Below are 12,299 nucleotides of genomic sequence, written 5' to 3'. Positions count from 1 at the left end.
AATATGGGTATCCCATGCACACAATGTCAGGATAATACTCCAAAAACCTTAATTTAGTTGGAATCACCCCACATACAAGAACATTTCCATAATATACATTGCGTTTTTCACTGAAGGTCGGTTTGTAAGGACAGAGTATTGCAGTCTAATTTATCTGGCCTTGGCCTAGTACTTCTAGAAATTATTTCATGGCGGGAAGCACCAATCCCAAGTTAATGGGAAGATTCTCCTGATCGCCTCATTTTGCTTACAGTATTTGTAGTGTGCAAAACGCAATAATTTTACGGTGCACAATAGTAAGGACCTTTCCATTCAATTGACAGTCGATGACTCAAAGACTTTTGCAAACATACAATTTCCGTGCTAATGCTGAAATTTCCAATTAGGATTTAGATTATTGGCTTTAAAAATTGACAGCCCCTTGGCACCATGCCTATCCAGTCCTATTATGTTTAAGGGCAGGTGCCTGGAAAATGTCAGTATGGTTATCAAATTGGATATCCTAGGATACAGTAGAGATACTAGGCAGGGGGTCCAGACTACAGCTAAAAGAGAAGGGGAATTGTTTACAAAGTCTAGGCATATAAAGCCACTACTTTAATAAAACTACTGCTTCAATGACAATTTGCCCCGATTCCTACTATCCTCCTACCTGCCCTATGCTCACAAAATGTGAACTTGCTCTTTGTAGACACCATTCCCAGAAGAGATGGGAGCACCCGATCCCAGCTCTGAGCAGAACACAAGAGCAAATAGCTATGAACTCCAGCAACACAAATTTTAAAAAAATCCATGTTTGATGAAAAATGTTTCTCTGTGCAAGCATATATTGTGTGACGATTCACTTGCTCTCGTCACTTCTCCCCAGAGGTGAACCCCTTTCTATGACGCTAGGGTGGTGAGGCTGTGTTGGGCAATAATTGATGTAGTAACCCTGTGGGAGACTGCACAACCCTTGTCCTGTTGGTATTAGGTAACCCACCTATTGGTATAGGTCTGTAATACACATGTTGGTAGTGTGACTCGACCCCTGGCACTCGGTTGCAGCAGCTGCAAAGAAGTACAGCCAGTTGGTGAAGGTCTTCCAGTCAAGTTCGTCTCAAGGTTAGTTGGTCCCACTAACCCAAGGGAAGAAGTCGTCCTCTCCGGAGCTTCTCTTGTTGATCAGAAAAAGGAGTTTCAGCACAGAAGCAGAGCTTCAGCAGCCATTTCAACGGTCCAGGAGGATCCAGCAAGCTTCGTTCACGTTTCTTCGTCGGGTTATTCTTCCCAGCTGTCGACTCTCTCTTCAGTCTAAGAAGCCTTGCCTTTTAAGCAGGTTTCTCCCATTCAGCCTAGCTGTCACTCACACAGCAGGGTGGCTATCCTACAAGGACAGCCAGCCAGCCAGCCAATACGGACTGGGTGCATTCAGGTAACCAAGGAGACAAAGGACTGGGGCGTTTCGGGCACCTCACTCACTTCCTGCCCTACCAGACACACTGGAGCCAGAGGCGGGTTTCAATACTGAAGCCTGCCAAAAGCAAAACAAACAAAGGGCTCAAACCTGATTTGGCGCGCAGAGTAAAACCTAAGAAAGACCTCACAAACAAGAAATCGCAAAAAAATAAAAAACGACCGGGCCATTTTGACACAATGGTCACCCATGGGGGCTATACTGCAGCTGAGGGTTCAGCCTGCGGTAGAAAAGCACATTGGTAGGAAAATTAAACCACTCCCACCAGCCATTTTAAGTCAGGAGGGTAACAAAAAAAATGTTACTTGAATAAGTAGGAAAAGAGACTACTAGGTAACCCCTCCAGCGCTGCACATAAGATGGTGTGTGCTGGACCTACAAAGAGAAAAGGTAAGCAAAGTCAATTTCACTTTACTATTCTTGGGAACAGTAGTTCTCACAAGAAAAGGTATTTAAAACGTATGAGAAATCTAAAGTATTTCTCTGTGACACTGCACTGAAGGTGCTGTGTGTCACCATACAAAAAGTAGATGCCTATGGAGTTTGTCAGACTCCAGGAACAAAGGAAACCGATAATCCAAATCAGATCAAAATACATGTGGGAGTTAGAAAAAGGGCGCACTCTCTCCAGGATTAAAATTAAAAAGTCCTAAAGTCCAACAAAAGAACTGGGAGTCTCCAAGGTTGAAGGGAATTAGCATAGAAATGAGAATTATCGAGAATTATCGCTAACAGGCTGCTATCTGATAGTCACCCATGGAGAGGAACTCCATTCCTGTGGATAAGGACGTGAGTCAAAGGCAAACCCGCTCCTCTTACCGTCAACCCTACAGGATGACAACCACCGCAAATCCTTCTAGCCAGATTCTTGTCCCTTGACAGATCTCCCTTACCCTCCCGACCTTGAGAACCCAAAGCTTAAAATACCTGGGAAGTTATTCAGAAAGCTCCACAGTACACTCTTGTACTAGCTTGTTGTCCAAGTCTGCTAGCTCTGATCTTGTTAAGAAGACTACGCTAGACTGATGAGCTCATTCTAACCTTTTCCTTAACAGGACTGAGACGAAGAAGACTGATGACAATACAAATAGTACAGCTGACTCAGATCACCAACCAAACAGATCACCAACCATTCAAGTACTGAGAAGTGGCCATCAGTAGCCATAAAGAGCAGACAGGGAAGAAGCAGCAATGCTACAGACTTCCACAGAGGAGTGTTCATGGGAGTCTCTTAAAAACAGACAAGGCACTTCACAAAAGAAAGAACAGTTCTGGATGTAGGCGAACCCAGGAGCATCAAACCAGTACGGAAGTCCGTCCAGCATGGGAGCTTCAAAAGAGGCATAGAGAACACGGTAGAGAGGCCGAATTCTGTCCTACACCGAAGTTGAGAAGTGGACAACGGGAAGCATTGTCCCCAGTGGCGTGGAGCTGGCCAGGAATGTGGCTGGAAGCAGGTAATCGGTGGCACGACCTCTGGTAGGTGGACCGTGCAGTCCTGTAGCGGCGCCTACACCGGCAACCAGGAGAAACCTACACAGGGCGAAAGCATCGGAGGCTAGAAACGCCCATGCATAGCAGAAAGCAACGTAACCCCAGGAAGAACCGGCAGAGCGTACCAGAGTCACTGACGGTAAGGGGTGTCACACAGAAACCGGTAGGGGTTTAAAAAAGGACTAGAGGGACATAGCCCGAACAATAATAACGATATGTCATCCTCCACTTGGCAGGAGAATGATCCAGGTGCGCCGGGTGAAAGGAGGATACAAGACAAGGGTCTGGGACCTGCACCGCTGTAGAGTGAAGCAGGATACGCACCTTCCTCCTCATGGCAGTACTCGGCAGGCGAGTGAACCAAGTGGGCCTAGCAACAGAGGGGAAGACACCAGGGTTTGGGACCTTAACCATTGGAGAAAGAGTAACGTTCCAAGTCATCTTCCTCGTGGCAGTACTTGAGAGGAGAGAATCAAATGGGCCTATCAGGGAAGAGAGAAGAATACATGTTTGGGCTCAGCATAATTACAGAGGAAATACCGGAGGGAGTTGCTCTCCAACCAGTGGTAGAAACAAGTCCACTGGGTTGCTTAGATGAGCCGCAAATCATTGTGCAGAACATGCAAGAACAGTTTGTGTCTAAAGGTCCGAAGGGGGTCATTCTCGCTGGACCTAAATTGCAGCCTACAGGAGAAGCCAAAGGAATGGAGACATTCCCCCGGATTTATGATGACTCTGACCCCCCATAATTGCGACGGCCGAAAATGCCAACTTTAACCCCCTTTACAGCACATACACATGCCGGGGGGACCCCCCAGAACCCTCCCATATTACTGTCATATACCCCCCCCCACATACATATACGGTGGAAGGGCGGTCTACAGAAAAAGAGAAAGTCAGCATTTCGCCCGTCAGAATTATGAGGGTGACATTTTGGGCCATTAACATTCCCCCTGGCGATAGGTGGCCCTTTTTGGAATAAATACCAGGAGAAGGGGGCGCATTCCCCTGGGCAAGAGACATTTGATCGCATCAAAAGGAGACTCAGAACGGCAGGGGAAGGGAGTCAAACCCCCTGGTACAGATTAGACTTTTCTTTTTTTTTTTTTTAAGAGACTCGCTCTTTTTCTACTCTAGGAGAAGGGAGTCATTCTCCTGGTGAAAGAACTTTTCATTAAGACTTTTTGGTTCTATAGTAAGTGCCAAAATTAGGCTTTTGACACAGTATTTTTCATTTGACGGACATTCTGACACTTCCTTTAGATATTAGTTGAGACAGGGAAACCCCTTTTAGAGTTCGGCATAGATAGGTTTTTGTTTTCATAAGATAAATAAAAATTGCATCTCCTGGCCAGTTGCCTTCTTCTGCACCCTTACAATGGGCTACACTGAAAAAACGAACAGTGGTTCAATAACCGAATTAGCAATATCACAGCAATGAAACGTCACAAAGTTTGCACAGGTACCAAGAACATTATCTTTTCTCAGCACCCCCATAACCCATTGATGAATTTATGCAGCTACCGAGGAATGAAACCCTTTGTGTCTCATCATATGCATTTACTAGCATATGTATTTATGTGCCTGGACTTGAGATAATGATGCTCTTTGACAAGATGTGCTGAAAAGATTACTGAGCTATTTTGATCAAATACAGACATTGGGCCTCATTATGACCCTGCCGGTCCGGAATCAACGGTGGCGGTAAATCCGCCGCCACTGTTGTTTCCGGACCGGCTGATTCCGAGTCCTGCAGGCGAGAGGTGTCACTCCCACCAGGTCTTACCTAGCGGGAGTAATGGCATCCGCCTGCAGGCGGAAATGGAAACACTGGCTCCGTCATAGACGGAACCAGTGTTTCCATTGTCTCCATCCCCATGGAGCCCTCTGGTACTCCATGGGAATGAGGATTTATGGAAATCCGCCTCCAGAATTACCGGGTCACCAGGGTTGTAATGCCCCGGTGATTCCGGCAATCACGAAGGCAGAATGGTATTTCTAGTCCGGCGGCAGCCTGTCAGTTTTTCCGGCACGGCTACCGCCGGAATCGTAACGAGGCCCATTGTCTTTTTGTGAAAAGTTAGTCAAGTGTTCCAGTGACATGTATTTTGTTTAAGTGTTATGATATGGCATTTATAACGCGCCTATACACAAGTGTTTCAAGGCGCGACGAGGCAAGGGAGGGGGAATAAAGGGAGAACAGACAACGATCCTACTAGGCTAGGTGTCATTCAGATCGCACAAGTGCATGGGTTGGAGAAAGAGGGAACGTTCAGGGGGGGAGGGGAGGAGACAGTGCAGTACATGGCATATAATAACAATAGGTAAGGTAACGGCCAGCAGGTTGCAAGAGCAAAGGTAAGTGTAGACATCAGGTGTCAAGTGCTGGTAGTGGGACTATAGGGATACAGCAACAGTCCCCAAGTGCTGGGTTGCCGGGCAGGCAGTGCAGGTGTGTGTGACTGGTGGGCGAGGGACCTGGGCCAGAGAACAGAGGGTGGCTAGGTAACCCGTGCAGATTCAGTTTCAGCCAGGAGGTCAGCAGGGGAGAGGAGGAGAAAAAAGGCAGAAGCAAAGAGAAAGGTTTTTAGGTGCTTCCGGAACCGGAGATGGTTCGCTTCAAGTTTCAGGGGGACAGGGAGGCTGTTCCAGTGGGAGGCCCCAGCCGAAGAAAGATCTTCCACCAACTCGTTGCTTGGAGAAGCAACTGAGCCTAAGGGAGTTGGAGGCGGAAGAGCTCGAGAGGGAAGATATTTAGGAAGATGAAACACTTGTGTATAGGCGCGTTATAAATGCCATATCATATCATATATCATCATAGGAAGAGAGAGTTGAAGGTATTGAGGCCCCAGGCCCCAGAAGGCCTTGTGGACAATGCAGAGGGTTTTGAACTTTTTTTTTTTTTTTTAAATATATTTTTATTTTGTTTTAAGTGAAAACAGTATAAACAAACTTGTGACATTATATACAGTAAGACAATAAACACTTAACAAAACACAACACTACACTCCCCCTCCCCCCCCCCCCCCCAAGAGCTCATCCACAGGGTAGTTCTGTATCGACCTGGTGTGGCCGGGTGACTTCCTCCTCCGAGGCAGTAGGTTCTCCTCGTACCCCAAACAGACCAGTGACTAATGACCTCCAGGCTACTAGGTTGCCCACATCCTCCTCCTCGCATTTACTGCATGCCTCTTGCCAGACCATGGTTTCGGCTTCCGCCCATTTCTGGAGATCCCTCCACCACATCTCTATCCTAGGTTTGTAGCATTGCTTCCAGTTCATAGCTATCCTCCTCTTAGCGAGTATATACGCTAGGTCTCTCAGTTTCCCCAGGTGTCTGGTGTTCTTCGGTCTGGGGAACCCCCCTAGAAGGCAAGCCCAGGTCGTGTCAATGCTTATCGGGACCCCTTTGTCAGCCAACTTCTGTGACACTTCTCTCCAGAAGACTTCGATTACTGGGCAGGACCAGAACATATGCGTCATGTCCGCGTCCTCCTCGTTACATTTCGGGCATGCCTGCCTGCCCGAGTTCGCAAACTTAGCTATTCTCTTGGGGTTCATATACGCTCTGTGTGTGATGTATAGTTGGATTTGCTGTAATCTAGCATTTCTGGACACTTTTTTATGATATCCCAGAGCCCGTTCCCACATCCCATCAGCCATCTGAACCCCCACCTCCATTTCCCATTCTAGTCTCAAGTCTGTCAAGTCCTTCCCCACTCGGGACATCACCACCTCATACAATCTGGAGATCTCGTGTCCGCCTTCTGATATGTCATATATTGTATCAATCAGGGCGTCCGGATCCTCCGCTAACACTGTCTCAGGCCAAGATTTTCGGATAATCCGTACCAACCTGAGGTATGTAACGTATTGGCCCCCATGTAACCCAGACTCTTCTTCTAGGTCTGCAAAATCCTTGATGGCCCCATCTTGCCATATATCTCCTAACGTGGCCAACCCAACCGATTCCCAGTACATTCTAATCGTTTTTCTAAGTTGACCATCCCCCGCAGTCAAGGCAACCAGTGGCACCTGCGGCGAACACGGATCCGGGCTTTCCAGTAGCTGGCATGCTCTACGCCACATTTTCCACCCAAGTAAAAGCATACCAGGGCGAAGATTTAAGTCTTGTCTAGGGACCCAGATGATCTCCTTCAAATAAAACGGGGTGCAATCTGTCCCAACCAACCTGGACTCGGGACATCAGAGAGCCACTGTGTAACATATTGCAATTGGCTCGCTACATAGTAGGCCTCAAAATGTGGTAATTTAATCCCTCCTTTATCGTAGAAGTTTTGTAGCTTCCACAGCGCCACTCGGTTGCGAGTGCCGTGCCATAAGAAGTCCCTGCACATACTGTCGAGTTTGGTAAAGAACTTCCTAGCTATTAAGTATGGTATGTTGTTGAAGAAATGCAGCAGTCTAGGCAAGACAACCATTTTAAGCAACGCCCCTCGCCCTATCATCGCTAGCGGCAGCTTTTCCCAAAATCGCATAGACGCACGGATTTTATCCACAGCAACCTGGGTGTTATGCAGATGTTCGTTTCCCACAGTGTGATATAGGTCTATTCCGAGGTATCGGAAGGACTCGGCTGCCCAAGGCACGGGCAATACCGGTAAGCGTTCCGTGGGGACCCTCGAATAATACCCTAGGGGGAACATGCTCGACTTGCCGGGATTAACCGCTATGCCGGACAATTCGGCATACTTCTGCATGACCTCCAAAATATACTGGAGGTTCTCTTCGGGATACTTTAGGTATAGCAGCAAGTCATCGGCATATAAGGATATCAAATGGCTCTTTCCTCCCACCTTGATGCCCACCAGGTCATATTGCTGTCTAAGATATACCGCTAAGGGTTCCAAGGCCAATATGTATAACATCGGGGACAAAGGACATCCCTGCCTAGTACCCCTACTTAGGTGCCACTTATCGGATATCACTGATCCCGTACGCACTCTAGCCGTTGGCTGGCTATACAGTAGTCTCGCCCATCTGATATAGCCTGGCCCAAACCCATATTCCCTCAGGACCGCAAACAGCCACGGCCACCTCACCGAATCAAACGCCTTAACTGCGTCTAGGGAGATCACTGCCATTTCCTCATCTCTTCTGTTCCCTTCTTCTATCACTCGGTGGAGCCGCCTGTGATTATGAGTTATATTCCTGCCAGGGACATAACCTGTCTGATCCGAGTGTATCAGTCTGCCGATGACCTTGCGCAGCCTGTCCGCCAAGACCGCTGTCAGGATCTTACTGTCTTGGTTCAACATCGACAGCGGTCTATACGATCCACAATGTTGTCTCGGCTTGTTAGGCTTGGGTAGTGGTACGATCAGTGCTTCTCTGAGCGTGTCTGGCAATTGGCCTCCCTCGAATGATTCGTTATACATCTCCAGCATAGGGGGGAGTATCTCTGCGCTATACGTTTTGTAGAACTCACTCGGGAGTCCATCAGTGCCCGGGGTCTTGCAAGTAGGCAGCCGTTTCACCACCTCTTCCAGTTCATCTAGCGTAATGGGGCCATCTAACTCCTCCCTTTCCTCTGCACTAATCCTGGGCAGTTCTATATCTTCCAGTGTGTCCCTGATTTTATCCAGATTGTCTTCCCCTTTGTCCTCATACAGCGCTTTATAATAATCTAAGAAAGCAGCATTAACCTCTTCCTGAGTGTGAGCCTCCTCTCCGTCTTCCCTTTCTATCATCATGACCGGGGCCCTGGGGGTTTCCCTCTTATAAAGCCATGCCAGTAGGCGACCAGTTTTGTCACCTCCTGCATGTTGCCTCTCCACGTATTTCCTGTAATTGAGGTCACAAAGCCGCTCCCAAAGCTCTGAGCATCGTTGTTGTAATTCGAGTACTAGGTCTGTGTCCCCTCCCCCTCTGGTACATTCACGCTCCAATTCTTTCTCCACTTTCTCCAGCTCAGCTAAAACCCCCCCCTGAAGGCCCTTTGATTTAGAAATAGCGTCGCCCCTCACTACCACCTTGAAGGCCTCCCAAAGTGTACCAGCCGAATCCACACTGCCCGTGTTCTCCTCAAAATACCTTGTAATCGTCTCTCTAATATCTTCTCTAAAGACCGGGTCTCTGAGCGCCTCCGCCCGAAGGCGCCATGTTGGAATCCGCCCTCTGGGGCGGCCATATTGCCAGGCCATCACCAAGGGTGAATGGTCCGACAGGACCCTCGCTCTGTATTCAACCTGTGTAGTTGTTATCACCACTTCTGGCGTAGCAAAGAAGTAATCTAGTCTCGTGTGCAACTGTTGAGGGGCCGAATAATGAGTACTGCAAGGCCGTGAGGTGTTTCAATCTCCAGACATCTTCTAGTCCATAGTCGTCTAATAGTACCCGTAGAGCCCTGGCCGCTGGGGTGGGCCTGTCTACTTTACTGTCGGACCTATCTATCTTGGGGTCAAGAACACAGTTAAAGTCCCCCCCCCCAGATAATCGGTTCCCCTGCGCACGGGCCCAGGCGTGTACATAGAGTCCTGAAGTATACAGCAGTATTCTGATTGGGGGCATATGTATTAATAATACTCAGTCCTCTGTTCTCAATCAGTACCCTCAGTATTACCAGCCTACCCTCCTTGTCTACCTCCTCTCGTACAATTCTGAGTGGGACATGCGGGGCCACCCAGATCAGCACACCTCTGGCATAGGCCGAGTACGGGGAGCCCACCACTGTACCACCCCATTTTTTCTTTACAAGGTCTAGTTTATGTTGGGCCAGGTGCGTTTCTTGTAGTAGGGCAATGTCGATCTTCTGTCGTTTAAGATACAACATGACTTTATTTCTTTTCAGGTAATTATTGAGGCCTCGGACGTTCCAGGTGGCAATCTTGAGGTCACCCATGGCAGCTATGTGTCTTCCCACCCCACTTACGGGAACCTCCAGCGGTGCTCGTGACACAGAAGGCGTCCCACTGCAGCCACTCCGCGAATAAGCTCATTCCCAAACTAACCACACACACAACCAAACTCCAACTCCCTTTCCCCTCCCTCTCCCACCCTCCCCCCAACACCACACACCCCAACTGTTGCCCAGCTTCAACAAAAGAGCTCAGGCACCCCCACATCTGGTTCCGCAAACACCGGTCCGTGCACGGAGCCCAGTAGGGTGAGGTCGCCCTAATGGCCACCTAACCTAAGCTATTGTGGGGAGAGAGTATCGCTCCATGGGGCTCCCGTTCAATGATAATCTCAATGTTTGTGACAAACAGTACAACCAACTGACCTTCCATATCGAAGGTTCCGAACCGACTATAATCAAGTCTCAGGGTCCATGAGTCGCGCCATCTTGCGATGCCATTTTACGTCTTCCGCAGCTCCTCCGAGTCCTTCTGGGGCCGGTCCGCCGATTCTTGAGGGCACCCCTGTGCGTCGAGCCACTCCATGGCGTCCTCTGGGGTCTCGAAAAATAAAGTTTTATGCGCCTGTATGACCTTCAGTTTTGCAGGGTAAAGCAACATATATTTGTAACCTGCCTCCCTCAGCCTCCGTTTCACAGTCCCAAAGTTCATGCGGCTCCGCTGCACAGCTAGGGTGTAATCCGGATACGCCGTGATGTTTGCTGCTCCTCTCTTGATCGTGCCTCCTTTTCGAAAATGTTCTAATATTCTTTCCCGATCACGATAGTTAAGAATTTTGGCAATGATGGGTCTGGGCGGGTTTCCGGGAGGCGGCCTCCTCGTTAGGGCTCTATGTGCTCTCTCCACTGCGAAGCCTTGGGATAAGGCCCCTCCGGGTATCTCTTGCAGCAACATGGTCTCAACAAAGTCCGTAGGGTCACGGCCCTCCGTCCCTTCCGGTAGGCCCACAATGCGGATATTGTTGCGACGGGCCCGTCCTTCCGCCTCCTCCACTCTATTTTCCAAGTTGCCCACCCTTTGGATTAGGGCGTGCAGTTTTGCCTTGTGGGTGGCACAGTCCGCCGTATTCGGGCCAACTTCTTTTTCCAGGGACTCTGTGCGCTCCGCCAGAACCCTAACGTCTTGTCTCAGTAGATTGACGTCCTCCTGGACCTCCCCAACTTTGAGGTCCAATGCCGTTTTTAATTCAGAGACAGTCAGTTCTAATTTCGACTCCCAGGCCGCTCTCAGGTCCGCAATCGCTGCCAGGATTTCTTGGTTAGAGCTCGAAGTCGTTGCGCCACCCACGGCCGGTGCATCCTTATTCTTGGTGGCGTCCGGGCCGGGGACGTTTTGGTGAAGTCGTCCAGCGTGGGCTGTTTCGCCTTAGGTCGCACTGCCTTACTGGACATGGTTCTGAGGATGTGCAGGTCTACCGAATTATGAGTGGGCGCACTACACGCTGACCTGGTTAGGTCTTCCCGCAACTCTTTTCAATCCCGCCTCGGGCCTATGTCGGCCATTTTGGGTCGCCCTTTGTTCTCAGCGTCTCTCGACTTTTCTTCTCCGATCTTAGCCGTCGTAGCTGCTATGACCTCCAAAAGTTCACGGTACTTCGGGTAGCACCTTCACACGCTGGCATGCATATCGTCGGTATTCAATAAGCAGTCGTACTGCACTGATTTGCCCGGATCTGTTCAGGATCTCGGGAGCTCCGCTGGAACGCGTCCTCCTACATGGCTCTCGTAGCCGGGTTTTGAACTTGATCCTCGCAGCCACTGGGAGCCAATGCAGAGATCTGAATTGAATGAGTAATAAACCTGGATATATTTTTATGAAAATTAACTAGCAAATCATGTGAAATAGGAAAAAATATTGAATACTATGTACTAATTTTAAGAGCATTTGCCATTCTGAACAAGGGTAAATTGAGGTTTCAAGGGAGTTTTTCATTGAAAGTTTGATAACCTAGTGTACCACCCTGGGTTTCTCCCCATTCACCTTTTTATTTTTTTTAAAGAACAGTAGAGCTCTGGGAGATCAGGGGCGGAGGGAGACCCAAGACATTACAGTCATCCATCCCCAAGCCTCTTTACCATAGCAATTGAACCCTTGGACTACTTAATCAGGAAGCAATTCAGATAGTTTTAGATATCACATTAATTTGTAACATCCTTGTACAGGGATGACCTGCTATATAGTATTCTGCCCCGAAGGGGAATTCCCTGGATTCCAGTCTATTCCCATCAAGTATCCTTCAACATATACCATTTGATCAATCCCCCCCCCTCTGGTTGACCTTCGTTCTGGCTCGCTCATCCTTTGGAAACGCTACGAAGAGCAGGCCGTTGTAAGAGGGTAGAAGTATGGTAGTAGTATCCCGATTGCAGTACTTCCCAAAAGGCTACATCTAACACCACAATAAATTACTAAACTGATCTCGGATGATGTAAGAATCAGCATCACTCTCACATAGGTGGGTGGGGAAAATC

At 48.7% G+C, this 12,299-nt stretch overlaps 1 protein-coding gene across 1 annotated transcript in view; it reads right to left on the bottom strand.

The window, feature by feature from the left end:
- MRPL19 (mitochondrial ribosomal protein L19) overlaps positions 1–12,299 on the bottom strand; it is a 170,601-nt gene that overhangs the window by 48,133 nt on the left and 110,169 nt on the right. The window lies entirely within an intron of this gene.

This window comes from Ambystoma mexicanum, chromosome 4p (genome assembly GCF_040938575.1).
Source record: "Ambystoma mexicanum isolate Mex_15411 chromosome 4p, UKY_AmexF1_1, whole genome shotgun sequence".
NCBI lineage: Eukaryota > Metazoa > Chordata > Amphibia > Caudata > Ambystomatidae > Ambystoma > Ambystoma mexicanum.
This window is presented reverse-complemented; position numbering and strand designations above follow the sequence as displayed.